An 18,171-nucleotide genomic window follows, 5' to 3' on the forward strand; every position below is an offset into this window, starting at 1 on the left:
ATGCCATTGAAAATCAAGGGTCGATGGTTAGTTTCTCTCTTGTTGGAGATGGTCATTGCCTGACACTTGTGTGGCGCGAATGTTACTTGCCACTTGACAGCCCAAACCTGGATATTGTCCAGGTCTTGCTGCATTTGCACGTGGACTGCTTCAGTATCTGAGGAGTTGCGAATGGTGCTGAACATTGTGCAATCATCAGCGAGCATCCCTATTTCTGACTTTATGATGGGTTGAAGGTCATTGATGAAGCAGCTGAAGATGGTTGGGTTGAGGACACTACCCTGGGGAACTCCTACAGTGATGTCCTGAAGCTGAGATGACTGACCTCCAACAACCACAAGCATCTTTCTTTGTGCTAGGTATGACTCCAACCAACAGAGATCTTTCCCCTTGATTCCCATTGACACCAGTTTTTCTAGGGCTCTTTGATGCCACATTTGATCAAATGCAGCCTTAATGTCAAGGGCAGTCACCCTCATCTCACCTCAGGAGTTCATCTCTTTTGTCCATGTTTGAACCAAGGCTGTAATGAGGTCAGGAGCTGAGTGACACAGGCGGAACCCAAACTGGGCATCAGTGAACAGATTATTGCTAAGCAAGTGGCACTTGATAGCACTGTTGATGACCCCTTCCATCACTTTACTGATGATGGAGAGCAGACTGATGGGTTGGTAATTGGCTGGGTTGAATTTGTGCTGCTTTTTGTGTACAGGACATACCTGGGCAATTTTCCACATAGCTGGGTAGAAGCCAGTATTGTAGTTGTAGCTGTACTGGAACAGTTTGGCTAGGGGTGCAACAAGTTCAGGAGCACAAGTCTTCAGTTCTATTGCTGGAATATTGTCAAGGCCCATAGCCTTTGCAGTATCGAGTGCCTTCAGCCATTTCTTGATGTCACGTGGAGTGAGTTGAATTGGCTGAAGACTGGCATCTGTGATACTGGGGACCTCTGGAGGAAGCCAAGATGGATCATCCACTCAGCACTTTTGGCTGAAGATTGTAGCAAATGCTTCAGCCTTATCTTTTGCACTGATGTGCTGGGCTCCTCCATCATTGAGGATGGGGATATTTGTGGAGCCGCCTCCTCCAGTTATTTAATCATCCACCACCATTCATGACAGGATGTGGCAGGACTGCAGAGCTTAGGTCTGATCCATGATTGTGGAATTGCTTAGCTCTGTCTATCACTTGCTTAAGCCGTTTGGCACACAAGTAGTCCTGTGTTATAGCTTGACCAGGTTGACACCTCATTTTTAGATATGCCTGGTGTTGCTCCTGGCATTCCCTCCTGCACTCTTCATTGACCAGAGTTGATCCCCTGGCTTGATGGTAATGGTAGAGTAGGGGATATGCCAGGCCATGATGTTACAAGTTGTGTTCAAGTACAATTCTGCTGCTGCTGATGGCCCACAGCGACTCATGGGTGCCCAGTCTTGAGTTGCTAGATCTGTTTGTAAACTATCCCATTTAGCATGGTGATGATAGTGCCACACAACATGATGGAGGGTATCCTCAATGCGAAGGTGGGACTTAATCGCCACAACGACTGTGTGGTGGTCACTCCTACTGATGCTGTCATGGACAGATGCATCTGTGGCAGGCAGGTTGGTGAGAATGAGGTCAAGTATGTTTTTCCCTCTTGTTGGTTCCCTCACCACCTGCCGCAGACCCAGTCCAGCAGCTATGTCATTTAGGACTCGGCCAGCTCGGTCAGTAGTGGTGCTACCGAGCCACTCTTGGTGATGGACATTGAAGTCCCCCACCCGGGGTACATTCTGCGCCTTTGCGACCCTCAGTGCTTCCTCCAGCTGGCATTCAACATGGAGGAACACTGATTCATCAGCTGAGGGAGGGTGGTATCTGGTAATCAGCAAGAGGTTTCCTTGCTCATGTTTGACTTGATGCCATGAGACTTCATGGGGTCTGAAGTAGATGTTAAGGGCTCCCAGGGCAATTCCCTCCCGACTGTATACCACTACCCGCCACCTCTGCTGGGTCTGTCCTGCCGGTGGGACAGGACAAATCCGGGAATGGTGATGGAGGTGTCTGGGACATTATCTGTAAGATATGAGTCCATGAGGATGACTATGTCAGGCTGTTGCTTGACTAGTTTGTGAGACAGCTCTTCCAATTTTGGCACTAGCCCCCAGGTGTTAGGAAGGGGACTTTGCAGGGTCGTCAGGGATGAGTTTACCATTGTTTTTGGTGCCTAGGTCAATGCCAGGTGGTCCGTCCAGCCTCCAGCCTCCACCTGTGAGTAACCTAATTGTAAGTTACTGAACATGGCTTTTAAAAACACTGAATCATTTAATAGTATTATTGGTGTGCACTAGTTAGTTCCTTAATAAATTAAATATTTTCCAATGCGAAAAATGTTTTGATACATGCCTGCTATTGTCTATCTGCTTACAAAAGTGACCATGATTTGAAAACCTTCCCAAACCAGCACAATCAATGGGATCTCAGATTAGATGTGTGGCTAGTTATGTGGACTGGCGTAGCTTGGGTGAATTGAATCTTGAACCAGTAAAAGATCACAGATCATGGACACAACTTACTGACATATAAAACTCTGGGATGTTAGCACAGGTTTGGTCAATTTTCATCTGGATTGGGGTGCGGAGTTTAATGAGCAGGTAAGCCAGAGTCATGTACCAATCTGATCCCAATATAGTGTAACAGGCTGGAGAGAAGAATAATTAAAATCTAAAGAATGCTGTATGATTGGTTCGATTTGTACATGACTGGAGATTTGTTTTTAAACTTGAGTGAGATATTCAAAATCCAGGAAATCCTGGCAACTGTTTCCTAGGATATAAAAATTGTAATTCTGTTGGAATCCATTTGAAAATGTCAGAGAAGGATTCTATTAGTTTAAAATTTATGAAAGACGAAATTGGTGTGAATTTCCAAGAGATTTTTTAGATTAATTAAACTCCCATAGTGCTGAGAAATTCAAGGAATTGATAAACTTTCACATAAAAGCCATCTACAAAGAGTTGTACTCGTAGAGTTGTGATCCTTTTCTTCTCTAGTTCACTTCAAAGGAGATAAGTGAAAGGATAACTTCTGTAAATGTATAGCTATCTGACCCAGCTGCTACTTATTTGCTTGTTCTTCATTTGCAAAAATAAATCTGTGACCACTTGATATTTTAAACTTAACTCTAGGTCATGGTGTAATGCTCTACTAGTTTCAGAGACTGCAGTGAGATCTTATAGGAGGGATAAGGTAAGTAGAGTGTCTTTAAATAAAAATTACCAGACAGCATCTGCTGTTCCCCTACAGGGCTTTACTGAAAGCTTACTTAGGTCTCAAGGCATATGCAGTTGAAGATTTGGAGAGATAAGACTGATGAGAAGGATCTAAGGTATGAGAGCCAATCATAAAATAAAGTCATAGAATAAAAAAGTTAGAAATGTTTGTAAGGTACAAAATAAAACAATATAATTATTTCTATATAGTGCCATTGTACCCCATTATATTTATCTAGCAGAGTGCCTCACAAGGCAATTGCCTGAGAAAATGACAGTTTTAATTCCAGGCTTTGAAATAATTACAGCATTGAGCAGTATTTTATTTCTCCCTTGGAGGTGAGTTCGGAGCTGGGGGTTGCCATTTGATCAGGCAGGAGGGTGAGGGGTGGAGACCCCACTGCCTTCCCAACGCTGCCCCCTGCCCCCGATCAAACTCTGGGCAGGAACGGTGGAGGGCAGCTTAAGGGCCACTTAAGGACCTAATCTTGACACTGCTGGAATTCTACCAGCAGGCGATAAGGAACTCGCCATGTGGGACAACCGCACAGGATATTCTGTCGGGTTTGCCTTTAGTCTACTAAGAGGACCCTTGAACTCGGGCTTTCTGTGGCCTTGACATTGAGAAGGGGGGCCTGACTGGGAAGGTGTTGGTCAGTTACACTGAAGAGCTCCAGCCATGGCCATTGAGCTGTTAAAAGCACTTGTTTTCTCAGAGTACAATCACTGCATGACAGGCGATTGCCAACATCTTGGACGGCACTTCATCTGTCCAGCGCTTCACCCACCTTCAGCGGCACTTCCTGCTACCAACCATCAGAGTGGCACAGGAGCAGGTTATGCAGTTCTACTGTCCACCTCTGCTGAGGGGCAAGGGCAAGGGGCTGATTACTGCCAACTGCTCAGCAGCAGCTGGAGTAACAGCAGCAGGAAAACTATCTGCCGCCGCCTTAGCGACATGCCCCTCTACTGAGATCCAGCTGGAAGGAGGCGAGACCCCTAACAGGGCCTATAGGCTGGGTCAGCTCTCTCATCATGTCTGAGCACCAATGCCTCAGGCTTTGATACCAGGTCACTGCTGACACCTGCATCCTCATCCGCTTTCCCATTGGACCAGGTGGACACTCAAAGCCAGTGGTCCTCCCACCACCCTGAGTCTCTGCCTCTCGCCAACTTATCTGCTCTCTTCTGCAAGGAAAGAAAGCAGAGAGGTGTGAGTACTCATAATGGCTTGTGTGTAGAGGAGGTAAGGATACCATTTGTGGAGGGTCACTGTGAGGCATGGATGTGAGTGGGCAGTCAGCTGAGGGTCATTACAAGGCTTCTCAGATGGGGGTGTGAGGTACTTGCAAAGAAAGTAGTGGGTGGATCTGCAAAGTGCAGAGGCATGCTGTGCAGAAGAATGTTGGGTAAGTCAGAGTGTGGGGCTTGGCACCCGACGGTGTCATGCCACTCAGCTGTTATGCTGTCCTGAGATTCTGGATCCATTTGCTGCATGGTCTCCAGGTTGGAGGGGACGCATTTCAGCTGATGACTTCCTCATCCACTTCTATGTACCCCTGTTACAGCTAACCTCACTGAACTCCTTCAGTTCCCTTAGCTGGACTCCAGGTAGGAGTGACAGACTCGAGGGATGAGATCATCCTTCCCGGGTCTCCTTCCCATTCCTGTGGGTGCTGCAGTCTCAAAAATTCAAATGTCCTTGAGAGCTTTTATGAAACATACCTTGGTCCCTTTTAACAGAAATCCTTCCTCTGGCAAAATGATCATGTCATCCCACCCAACCTCCTAATTGGTCAGGAAGCCTGGAGGCAAGCTCTTAATTGGTTTGTTCTGGTGAAGAGTAATTGCATGGAGGTCTTGTGGCACAATGGGTAGTGTCCCTACCTCTGAGCCAGGAGCTCTGGGTTCAAGCCCCACCACAGGACTTGATGGCCAAGGAAAGTGTGTTCATAATGTGGCCAAACAGCTCGAGTATCAACTTGTAAATCCATCCAGCACATGACAATTGACAGCTGATAGCAAGTGATGCAGCCAACATGCAAACTTCATGGAGCATGACAGTTATATTGATTGGAGCTTGCAGCCCCCAGTGTTGAATGTGCCACTGAGTGGCTGCACACCTCAGCAGGGGATCCAAGATCATGCAAGGATAATACCAATGAAAGCTAGCCTGCATGGTTGTCTTCTGTGCTTTATCATTCCAGGATTCTATGATCCAGACAGCACCTTTTAAAGGTGAGGTGTATTCTGGCTGCAGCTGGAGCTGATTGTAAAAAGGGTGAGTTGAGGAAGAACCTACCTGCCCAGCTGGAGCCTTTGGTGCAGGAGATGTATCATAGGAGAGAGGTCCTCTTCTTACATGGGACTAGGAGGCCATCCAGGCAGATGCTAAGAAGGCAGTGGGAGCAGGTAACTGTTGCTAGCAGTCTAGACCCAAGGATATAGATGCAGTGCCAAGAAAAGCTTTGTGGCTTCATAGGAGTGATCAAGGCCAGTGAATGCATATTCAAATATCATATCCACCCAACTAAACCAACAGCCTCACATCCTGCTCCATTCGCCATAACCCCTTCATTCATCTAGCAAAAGCCTCTCAAGAACAATTCATATCTCAGAATCATAGACACCTCACCCTCATACACTTAGACCTGCTGAAAGAAAGACGCTCACATCTCCAATTTGCAAACACTGCCAGCTATTCAACTGTGGGAGTCACATCATCAGAACACATTGTCCACTCACTGACACACTCCCTTCCCTCTTGCAGGACAAGGTGGCCCATAATAGGCGGTAGCAAACTGGCATCAGACAGTGGGGGCTGCACATGCTCACCCTGACGGAGGAAACAATGCTAGCCACCATTGGAGTAGCTGTCACTGAGGACATGGCCATTGATGGAGCTGAAACCAATGAGGCTGATGGTATATTCCTGCCTAATCTGACTCCTCACATTTGATTCATCCCTATCCAACAATCATTTACAATCTTCAGATGGGGTAACTACATACCCCTTGCTTTCCACCTTCCCTCAACCCATCCCTGCCCTTGTGCTTTATGCCTTCAGATAACCAAATAACTGCTATTTGTCCAGGCAGTGATGCAGGAGGCTGAAGGCCTAGGTGAAGAAGCAACCGGTCAGGACGGGACCACTGCCACTCAATCTCACACCTGCAGCCACCAACACAGATACTTGCGCTGCACATAATTTAGAGCGTATTATTGAGGCAGACCCTGCATTTGGTGAGTCACTGGACATGAGTGGGTTTCAGCCAGGACCAAGGGAAAGGACTGTATGGGAGCCAGCTTCCCAGATCGCAACATGGTAGATGAGTTCTGCTGCAGAGGATTTGGATGAGGACCTCAGTGGAGCGGCGAGTAGAAAATGGCTGATGCCTTTACACGCAAAATTGCTTGATGCATTGTCACTGTTAAAAAGCGTGGAGGAGCCTGGCTCTAACAGTCTATTGCCATACAGGCTCAGACTGATGTCATCAGTACTCAAAGGGGCTTTCAGAGTCCATCAAACCGTCCTCCAACAGATTACTAGAATTGCTAAGGCGTTACTCTGGGGAGTGGCATTGTTTCTGTGGAGCAAGAACCTGCTATCCTCTCAGGATGACAGCATCCATGATCCCACCGCTGTCACGATTGCCTCTCAACCAGCCAGCCCAAGCTGCTGCTGCCACCTATTCCAACAGGGTGGATGTGAAAGGGATGTTTTCTCTTGTGGGGAAAATCTAGAATCAGGGGTCACTGTTTAAAAATAAGAGGTCGCCCATTTAAGACCGAAATGAGGAGAATGTTTGTTTTTCTTAGGGAGTCGTGAGTCTTTGGAACTCTTTCTCAAAAAAGTGCTGGAAGCAGAGTCTGAATATTTTTAAGGCAGACGTAGATTGATTCTTGATAAGTGAGGGGGTGAAAGGTTATAGGGCATAGGAATGTGGAGAAATCAGGTCCGTCATGATCTTACCCCAGAAGGAAAGAACAGTAAAAACTGGGAAAAAAGAATACTGGCCCGAACTGTTTATCCTTCTGGGATTGAATGGCGGAGCAGGCTCGAGAGGCCTACTCCTGCCCCTAATTCGTAAGTTCATATCCCAAGGCGGTGTAGTCCAAAACTGGGCATTTTAGACCCTGAGCTGCTTGAGGTCATCCTGTAAGGCCATCTGTAGTCTCCATTATTGAAAGTCAGGAGCCTTTACCAACTATTTGCAGTCACTGGGGTGGCACTGAGTAGAAGCACGAGGGAGGCAATGGCACCTGCAATACAATCACTAAAGGAATATTCAAAGTTGATTAATTGTGTTTTCTATGGGTTATTGGGTGTTCTATTGCATAAACATGGTATGGAAAGATTCTTTAGTGCTAGCTTTTATTTCAGGAATGTGGCCAGGTGGATACTGTGATGACCTGTAACTGAGGGATGATAAGATGTGAGACTGTTGGACACTGTGGATCATATTCACAGCAATCAGAGCGCCCAAGCCCTAGTGTGCCAGCTGCCTAATTCATCCCTTCTCCATTCCTCCTCCTCCTGAGATTGTTTCCAAATCCATGGTGGCAAGAACTGTGTCCTCATGATAGCCAGGTGGAGAAAACAGCATGAATCGGGACACTTGCTCTAGTGAGTGCTGGAGGGCTCTTCCAGAGCAGTCAAGACAGCAGCGTCTTTGATTCAACATCACAATAGTCTGGTCAATATGTTCCTTGTGGCACATTGGCTCTTATTACATGAACGCTAGCCATGTGTGGTTGGGTTGTGGAAGGGAGGCATCAGCCAGGTATAGAGTGGATAGCAATTGTCACCAAATAATCACCCTCTGGTTCAACATTGTGGCTGATTGATTATTGGAATAGTGGACAGATGCAAGGTGAATACATCATGACTGCTGCTAAGATATTGAGCATTCACCAGCGGCTCAGGGAGAGGTGGTGGTATAGAGGTATTGTCACTGGACTGGTAATCCAGAGATCCAGGGTAATACTCTGGGGACCTGGGCTCAAATCCCACCATGGCAGATGGCGAAATTTGAATTTAATAAAAGATTGGAATGAAAAAGTCTGACTATGAAACCATTGTGAAAACCCATCTGGTTCACTAATGCCTTTTAGGGAAGGAAATCTGTCCTTACCTGGTCTGGCCTGGATGTGACTCCAGAGCCACAGCAATGTGGCTGACTCTTAAATGCCCTCTAAACAAGAGCAATTAGGGGTGGGCAATAAATGCTGACTTGCCAGTGACCCTCACATCCCATGAACGAATAAATAAAAAAATGTGGAGTGTGCTGTGCATGTATGTTGACCAAATGGTAACTTCTGCAGTTTGGATACATCTCAGTGTGTCATGTGGCTGTATTTGGGCATTAGTGTGATTTGTTTCCTCACATTTGCTGCACAAATGTGTAGCAAGAACTAGAGAACTTGGAAAAAGTAAGCCAAAAGTCATCACTCAGTGAAATCTCCTCCTCTTCTGGGTAGCATTCTGGGACTCATGTAATTCTAACTGCTTTTGAGTAAATAAAAACAAAAATGCTGGAAATAATCAACAGGTCAGGCAGCATATGTGGAGAGCGATCAGAGTTAACGGACGGAATTTTCCGTGCCCGCTGGCAGTGGGTGTGCTAGGTGGCATGTGCGGACAATATGGCGCGATCTGGTTCACGACGGTGGAAAGGCAGGTTGCGATTGTCCGCTCAGCCCACCGATGGTGGGCCACATTTCCCACCAACGGTCATTGGGGAGCTCATTGTAATACATCAGCATCTCATTAAAAGGTGATCCTGCCGGATTGTCCGTCCACGTCGGCGGGAAAGCACGTCGACGTGTTTCACAACAGCACACAGGCGACATGCATTTGGTGGCCTTCACTTTGGGGGAAGTGAGGTGAGTGAACAGTGTCGTTTTCCACAGCTCGCCAGGGCCACCTGCTGCTCTGCAGGCTTCGGGTGCCGGGCGGCCGGGATGAAATGTCACCCAGGCCCGGAGGTGACTGTACTCGGGGTGGGGTGGTATCCGGGGCAACTGCCTGGCCCTGGAGGCGACCGTACTCAGGTTGGGGTGGTGTGCGGGAGCAACTGCTGCCCTGGCGTTGGAGACTGTGCACAAGCAATCAAGGTGGGGGGCAGGGTAAGTGAGGGAAGTGACCTCGCAGACACCTGTATAAACTGACCATTCCTCTGCAACTGAGGCAGTTCAGGCGCAGCCACAGTGATCTGATTGGGTTCGGGCTGCTAGCCTACCTGCCCACGCAAGCAATGTGGAGGCACCAATGTGTCACCAAACCTTCCAGACCTTACCCCCCATCACCCTGGCACAGACTGCGAGTCTGTGACCACTTTGCTGGACTGTGCAGCAGTTGGACTGCACAAGTCAGGGCAGCCATGCAGCACACTCATTTCTGGCCATCCGAGGGGTGACCAGCACTTCCTGGGAAGCGTTAAGTTGGGGGGTGGGGTGGGTTTACACAGGGCCAGGAAAGGATGCTAAGTTCACCCACGCAAACCACATCTCTCTCTCTCTCTCTCTCTCTCTCTCTCTCTCTTTCATGCTGCAGGAGGACCACGTCAGGATCATGGATCTTGGTGACCTAGCCGTATGCCTGATGGACTACAGAGAGTGACGAAGACTGAGGAGGGAGTGACTGAGGCTCCTGGCCGCGCAGGAGCAGCAGCCTTGGGAAGAAGGGGCAGCTGGGGCTCCCACACACGCTGCCTAGGAGAAAAGGCGAGCTCTGGCTGGTCAGCACCTAGCGACACCCAAGATCTATAGACGCCGTCTGCCATTCCTGCAGATGACTGAGAACCAGTGTTGCTGATGACTGCACATGTCTAGGGACCTGGTGGCTCACACCTGCCACTCACTGCAGGACTTGGCGCTAAGGGACAAGGAGGGCATTTACTGCCAGTGGCAGTGGAAGTGACCGCAGCGCTCAATTTCTATGCCAGTGGCTCTTTTCAGGGCTCCACAGGTGACCTCTGTGGATTTCACAATCCACCACCCACAAATGCATCCATGAGGTCATGGATGCCATCTTCTCCATGGCACACAACTTTGTGCTGGGACAGCCAGGATGCAAGGGCCATTGGATTCGCCCAGATCTCAGGATTCCCACAGGTGCAGGGTGCGATCGACTGCACCCATGTGGCGCCCAGGTCTCCGTCGCTACACACAGCAGACTACATCAACTGCAAGGGCTTCCACTCACTGAGCATGCAGCTGGTATGTGACCACCAGAAACGCATCCTGCAGGTGTGCGCATGGTTTCCAGGGAGTGTGCACAATGCCTACATCCTCAGTCACTCGCAGATCCCTGCAGTCTTCCAGGATCCACAGAAACTGCAGGGATGGCTCCTCGGGTACAAGGGCTACCTGCAGAGGCCATGGCTGATGACACCCATGCGGCGGCCTTGGACTGCAGCAGAGCGAATGTATAATAAGGCTCATGGTGCAGCTCGCAACTTGGTGGAAAAGACAATTGGGATGCTGAAGATGTGGTCCTGGTGCCTGGACTGGTCTGATGGAGCCCTGCAATGCAGTCCGCAGAGGGTGTCACGCATCATCATCGTCTGCTGCGCCCTTTAAAACATTGCACTCCAACGAGGAGACGAGCTGGCTGAGGACAGATGGAAGAGCTGGAGGTCTCCTCAGATGAGAGGAGGACAGCAGCGGAGATGAGCGTGAGGAGGTCCTCTGTGGTGTTGATGACATGGATGAGGCTCTCGCGCTGGCTATATGAGGCAGGCGCACTCGGGAGGCCCTCATTGTTGCCAGATTTGTGGAGGATGATGACAACATGCAGTGAGGTGACCCCATAGATCCTCACATCGCAGTTGTGAACGCTTGACTCCAGCCTGGCTTATGGTACCGCCAAAAGCCTCTGAGAATGCTCCTGTCATGGAGATGCAGTGGAGGCCCTAATAGTCGCTCGATCACAGGAGGATGATGACAACATGCGGTGTGGATACTCCATGAATCTTCACATGGCCTCTGAGAATGTCTGTCTAACTCCTGTCTGGCCGAGGGCAGCTCGCTTGTGCCGCATGATCAGGGCCATCTCATACAGACGCAGCCATGAAACTTTAGATGCATCCGATGCTGTGTCCACCTTCAGCACCTGAGCCCTTCAGGAGCTGGTGCACAGTATCACTGGTCACAGATGCTGGTGCAATGGCGGGCAGCCCCACCTTAAAGGTGCTGGGAGCACATAGAGTATGAGGGAACTCTGTGGTGCCTGCCCACTACATTCTGGCAGCAATGACTGGCACCACCGAGGTGCAGGCATCAGTAATGTTTCCAGAGAGTGTGAAGCTGGACTGTCACTGTAGTCTGAAGGCTGCACAGGAAAGAGGCCGTGGACTGAGACACCTGCCTTTTATCTTGTGCAGAAAGGTTTCACGTTCAAGTGACAAGGACACTGCTCATCAGAACAAGGAGCCACAGACAGGGAGACATTCTTAGGAGTTTATTGACAATAGTATGTACAAGTGACCAACACCCTTGCCCAGGCTGTGCACCTACTTTTCCTTAACTGCCCTAACCCCGCCGCTGTGTCCTGGTGCTCCCCGGACATCCACAGCGGAGGTGGAGGCAGCCTGCCGACTGTGACACCCTGTCTGTGATGAATCTGGCAGGCATCCTCTGGAGGACTGAGACCTGGAAGGCCCCGGCCTGCTTTCGGGGTCCTGCTGTGTGGCAGTGGCACCCTGCTCGGCCTGCGGAGTTGGAGCTGTGGAGGTCACGAGGGAATTTGGATGGGCCGGACACTTCCGGAATCACTTGGGTGGATGGCCCTGGGGTGTGTACATGCTGATCCTCCTCCCTATGGGTGCCCGAGGGCCCCTGGCTGACTCCATGAGGGGAAGGGTTAGCTGGAGTGAGATCGAGTTGCCTGGCACCCCTCTCACGTAAACACTATTGGAGGCCAACTATGGCATCAGCGATGGAGTTAAGTCCGCATAGCAGTGATGTCCTGGATCAAGGTCTCCATGGTGGCCGCCATCCTGCCAGTGTTGACCTTGATGTGTTGCAATGCCGGCGCTATCACCTCAGCTTGAAGATAGACGGACTCCTCCATCATACCTTGCAATCTGAGGAGTGCAGTGGACATCCCTTCCTGATGTTCCCTAGCTTGCCTTTGCAGATCCAGCAACTGTGACATGAGCCTCTGGAGTCAGTCGTCAGCTGACATTTGGGTAGGATGTCATTTTGCCCGCTCGCTTCTGCACTTAGTGCAAATCTGGAAACATTTCAGGGCATTGTGATTCTGATGAAAAGTCAAAGTTTGAGGTGTAACAGTTTTTAAGCAAATACAGAGGCAGGGAAAGGAGAGAGGGGGGAAAGAAGAAATGAGACGTTCTGTGATAGGGTGGAAGAAAGGCGAGATTAAATGACAAAATGGGTGATGGCACAAGCCAAAAGGGGATAAGCAATGAAACAAAAGATGGGTCTCGAGGATGTGTAAATGGGGAGTGCTAAGTTATCACCAACAGCTAGTGTCTCAAAAAAATAATGAGTGCACGAGTTAAGTCCAAAAGACCTTCAAGCAAATTACAATCACCACGGAAGTGATACTGAGCAAATTGTTGGAGCTGCAGACTGACCAGTCCCTGGGTCCTGATGGTCTTAAAAGAAGTGGCTAGTGAGATAGTTGATGTATGGGTCATTTTCTGGTTGGCAAGATGTCACAGAGATCAGTGCTGGGCCCTCAACGTTTTACAATTCACATAAATGACTTGGATGAAGGGACTGATGGTATGGTTGCTAAATTTGCATGGTGTCACAAAGATAGGTAGGAAAGTAAGTTGTGAAGGGGACATTAGGAGACTACAAAAGGACATACATAGGTTAAGTAAGTGGGCAAAAACCTGGCAAACGGAGTATAATGTGGACAAATGTGAAATTGTCCATTTTGGTAGGAAGAATAAAAGAGAAGCAAATTATCTAAATGGTGAGAGATTGCAGAGCTCTGAAATGCAGAGAGATCTGGGTGTCCTAGTGCATAGATTGCAAAAGGTTAGTATGCAGCTACAGCAAGTAATTGGGAAAGCGAATAGAATGTTGTCATGTATTGTGAGGGGAATTGAATATAAAAGTAGAGAGGTTATGCTTCAGTTATACAAGGCATTGATGAGACCACATCTGGAGTACTGTGTACAGTATTGGTCTCCTTTTATTTGAGGAAGGATGTAAATGCATTGGAAGCAGTTCAGAGGAGGCTTACTAGACTAATACCTGGAATGGGTGGGTTGTCTTGTGAGGAAAGGTTGGACAGGCAAGACTTGTTTCTGCTGGAATTTAGAAGAATAAGAGGTGACTTGATTGAAACACATAAGATCCTGAGGGGTCTTGTCAAGATGGATGTGGAGAGGACATTTCCTCTTGTGGGAGAATCTACAACTAGGGGTCAATATTTAAAAATAAGGGCTCACCCATTTAAAACAGAGATGAGGGGAAATCTTTTCTCTCTCAGGTTTGTGAGTCATTGGAAATCTTCTTCAAAAGGTGGTGGAAGCAGAGTCTTTGAAGGCAAAGGTAGATAGGTTCTTGATGAGCAAGGGGGTGAAAGGTTATTGGGGGTAAGCAGGAATGTGGAATGGATGTTGCAATCAGATCAGCCATGATCTTATTGAATGGCGGAGCAGACTCGAAGGGCCTAATTTGGATGTTTGTATGTGCCTAATTGAAAGATGAGGTGCTGTTCCTCAAGTTTGCATTGAGCTTCATTGGAATAGCGTTGGAAGCTGAGGACAGCTTTAGAATATAAGATTGTAGGCAGCCTCAAGCTCAGCCTTAATTCCACTCGGCATGAAAGAAAGAGTAGAGGGAAAGCAAGTAATGTAAGGAGCGAAAGTGAATGGAATGCAAAGTAAACAACAGTTCTGTGAATTGATCTGCTACTGTCGTGATAATAGTTGATTGTGGTAGTGGGCTCCAGTATTAGATACTATACGGTACGATGTACTAGCTAGGGGGTCACCTGACCTGAGAGTTGAAGGTGAGACAGCACATGATGGAGCCTGTCTTGATAGAATTCAGTTACTGCAGATACGTGTTTGAGTTAAGAAAATGTGTTATCAGTAAATAGCTGAGCTACAATGTTGACGGCCTGTGTGCATCATTGAAACAAAAAGCAAGACAGGGTGTCAGAAGTAAACTAAACACAATAATGAAGGTACTGAAAACACCAACAGAGCTCCATTTGGAGAGAAATCACACCAAAAACTGGCGGAAGTTCCGGCAGTGATTCGAGCTGTACCTCACAGTGACTGGCAGTGATTAAAAAAGTCCCTCAGGTACAGTCTTCTATCTTTCTTCACGTAGCAGGGAAAGAAGCCCTCGAAGTCTATAACACACTCACATTTGAACTAGACGAGAAACAAAATGACTTGAAAGAAATAATGGAAAAATCCAAAGCCTACGCAGTCCTAAGAAAACCATCACGTATGAAAGATACTGATTTTTTTTTTTATGTGCACGCAAGACAGTGACAACATTAGTCAGTTTGTAATTGAGCTGAGAAAATGTGCAAAATCATGTGAATTTGGAGAGCTTGAAGAATCACTCATCCCAGGTAGAATAATTTGCAGGACCACAAATGACTCTCTGTGAGAACGGCCTATGAGAGAAGTTGAGCTTACGCTGGAGAAAGCAATAAATATCTGCAGAGGGGAAATGCCAGATTAAACAGACGACAGAAGATGATAAGCCGCACACAGTCAAGCAGTTAGGTGCAATTAAACAGAAACAGCCCCGAGAAAGAACAAGTAGACAGTCTGAACGTAAAAAGAACAAAACTGCTATTTAAATGCAGCCGATGTGGAACAGAGCATTTACACGTAGTTGTCCAGCCTACGGAAAGCAGCGTAAGAACTGTGACTAAACAAAATCACTTCGCCAAGATGTGTAAATCGAAGAAAGTGCACACGATTGACACGGGTACTGAAACTGAACTTTTTGTTGGTGCAGTAACAACAAATTCCAAAGAAGATGAATGGAAGATCGATTTAAAAATTGCCGACATGTTGGTGAATTTCAAGCTTGACACAGGTGCACAAAGCAGATGTCATTCCCATAAACCTGTATTATAAGACAAGCGAAGAAAAACAGCTAGCTAAAACAAAAGTGAAGCTGTCTACATATACAGGTGAAAAAATTGTTGTAGAAGGCAAGTGCACACATAAAGTGAACTACAAAAAACAGTCTCGAGCACTTCCATTGATAATGGTGAAAACTGATGCAAAACCCATTCTTGGAATCAAAGCTTGTGAAAATCTGAAGCTAATCAAGAGAATAATGACTGTCACCACTAATGACATCCTGAGCAAGTATAACAATGTGTTCCAGGGGATTGGCTGCCTAAAAGGAGAACACACCATCAAGGTTGATGAAACTGTGATACCCAAAATACACCCACCTTGGAAAATACCAGTAATGCTGAGAGATTTGATGGAAAGCAGAGTTGGACAGAATGGAGAAACTTCACATCAAGAAAATTGAACTGACAAAGTGGGTTACTCCAGTTGGAATTGTAGAAAAATCAGATGGGAATCTGCGAGTCTGTCTGGATCCCAGAGACCTAAACCAGGCAGTACAAAGAGATCACAAGTAAGCTAGCTGATGCTAAATACTATTCAATCTTGGATGCGAGTTCAGGCTTCTGGCAGGTCAAGCTGGATGAATGCAACTCCTATCTCTGAATCTTCAACACACCATATGGGCGATACAGGTTTTCATGCTTATCTTTTGGTATTAGTTCAGCTCTGGAGGTGTTCCACAGAACAGTGAAGTAGCTGTTTAAGGGTTAGAGGGCGTGGAAACCTATATCAATGACGCACTGATCTGGGGAGCCTCATGAGAAGAGCATGACCACAGACTGAGGCAGGTGCTGGCCAGAGCTAGAGAAAGAAACCTCAAGTTGAAGAAGGAAAAGTGAAAAATAGGTCTTCATGAAATCAGGTACTTGGGACATGTGCTTAAGTGAGGGACTGAAGCTGGACCCAAGTAAAATCGAAGCAGTCGTGAACATGCCACCCCCAGGATGTAAGAAAACCTTGGAGAGGTTTTTGGGAATGGTGACCTATCTTGGGAAATTCATTCCGAACATGTCAGACCTAACAGCACCTCTCAGAGAACTTCTACAAAATGATATGGAATGGCATTGGGAACAAAGTCACCAGGAAGCTTTGACCAGTTTGAAGAGAACACTGACCCATGCACCAGTGTTAAAGTATTACGATGTCAGTCAGCTGGTCAAGATCTCAGTGGATGCTTCAAAGACTGGCCTGGGAGCTGTCCTCTTGCAAGATGAGGCACCAGTGGCATACGCTTCAAAGGCAATGACTGAAACACAGCAGCGGTATGCCCAAATAGAGAAAGAAATGCAAGCAATTGTGTTTGGCCTAGAACACTTCCGCCAGTTTGTCTATGGCAAAGACATGGAGGTAGATTCTAAGCCTTTGGAAGCTATAATTAAAAAGCCCCTGAACTGTGCACCACCAAGAATCCAAAGATTACTGATGCGGCTACTGAAGTACCAGGTCAGAGTTAAAAACAAACTGGGAAAGGAAATCTACATCATAGACACTGCATACCTACCATCATGGAGGAAGAGGATAAAGAAACGGAAGCACAGGTTCACATGCTGACAAAGAACTTACCTGTGGCTGTAACCAAACTGTCTGAGATCAGGGAAGCGACCAAGAATGACGCCTCCCTGAGAAAACTGCAGCAGGTTGTGCAAACTGCTTGGCCCACATCAGAGCGGAGTCCCTTCTGCTGTATGATAGTACTGGAACTTTTGTGAGGAGCTTCATGTAGCAGAAGGAATACTTTTCAAGGGAGAAAAGATCATAATTCCTGCAATACTGAGGAAAGAAATGCTGCAGCACATACATGAAAGTCACCTCGGTGTAGAAACATGGAGAAGAGCTCGAGATGTAATGTATTGGCCTGGAATGGGAGCACAAAGCGGGGAAATGGTGAATGTGTGTGCAGTGTGCCAAAAGTACAGTAAATTACAACAGAAAGAACCACTTCAGCCATAGTGTTCCAGAGAGGCCCTGGCAGCAAATTGGAGTGGACTTGTTCATATTTGACAACAGTGAGTACCTACTAGCGGTAGATTATTACTCAAAGTTTTTTGAGTCTCTGCTGCTGAGAAGTGATAGTAAGAGCAACACTGTAATCATTTAAAATCAATTTTTGCTCACCACAGCATACCTGAAGTGCTCATCTCAGATAATGGTCCACAATTCTCAAACACTGAGTTTTGTAAATTTGCACAGGACTGGGAGTTTTGCCACATTATGTCAAGCCCCAAATATCCACAATCCAATAGAATGGTGGAGTGTAACATGCAAACCTTAAAACACCTGTTGAAGAAGGCAAAGGTGGACGGAAGAGACCCTACCTGGCACTGCTGGATTTCAGGAATACACCATTAGAGGGCATTGGATTATCTCCAGCACAGCTCCTGATGGGGCAAAGACTAGGAACTAAGCTTCCAACTGCGCCCCAACTGTTATTTCCACAGCCAGTGAGCTACAACATGCAGGACCTGCTCAAACTGAGACAGCAGAAGCAGAAACAGTACTTTGATCGAGGCACCTGACCTGAACATGGGACAAACGGTGAGGATTCAGCATGGAGGGGTCTGAAATCCTGTTGTTGTCACAGGAGAACCAAGGCCTTACATCGTGCAGACTTCAAATGGACAACAATACAGGACAAACTGGAAATTCTTACGGAAAACAAATGAAACACAACCCTGCTCTGAACCAGAAAGTGTAGCTGACGATCAAAAACCAGAATGTACCAGTGAAGCAACAGATAGCCAGAAAAAGCCTGAGTCTTGAGAACTATCCAAGGAGTGACAGTGACACAGCTGCAGAAGGCCCCTTGTCCTTCAAAGTCACTT

This window comes from Cetorhinus maximus, chromosome 14 (genome assembly GCF_964194155.1).
Source record: "Cetorhinus maximus chromosome 14, sCetMax3.hap1.1, whole genome shotgun sequence".
NCBI classification, from domain to species: Eukaryota; Metazoa; Chordata; class Chondrichthyes; order Lamniformes; family Cetorhinidae; genus Cetorhinus; species Cetorhinus maximus.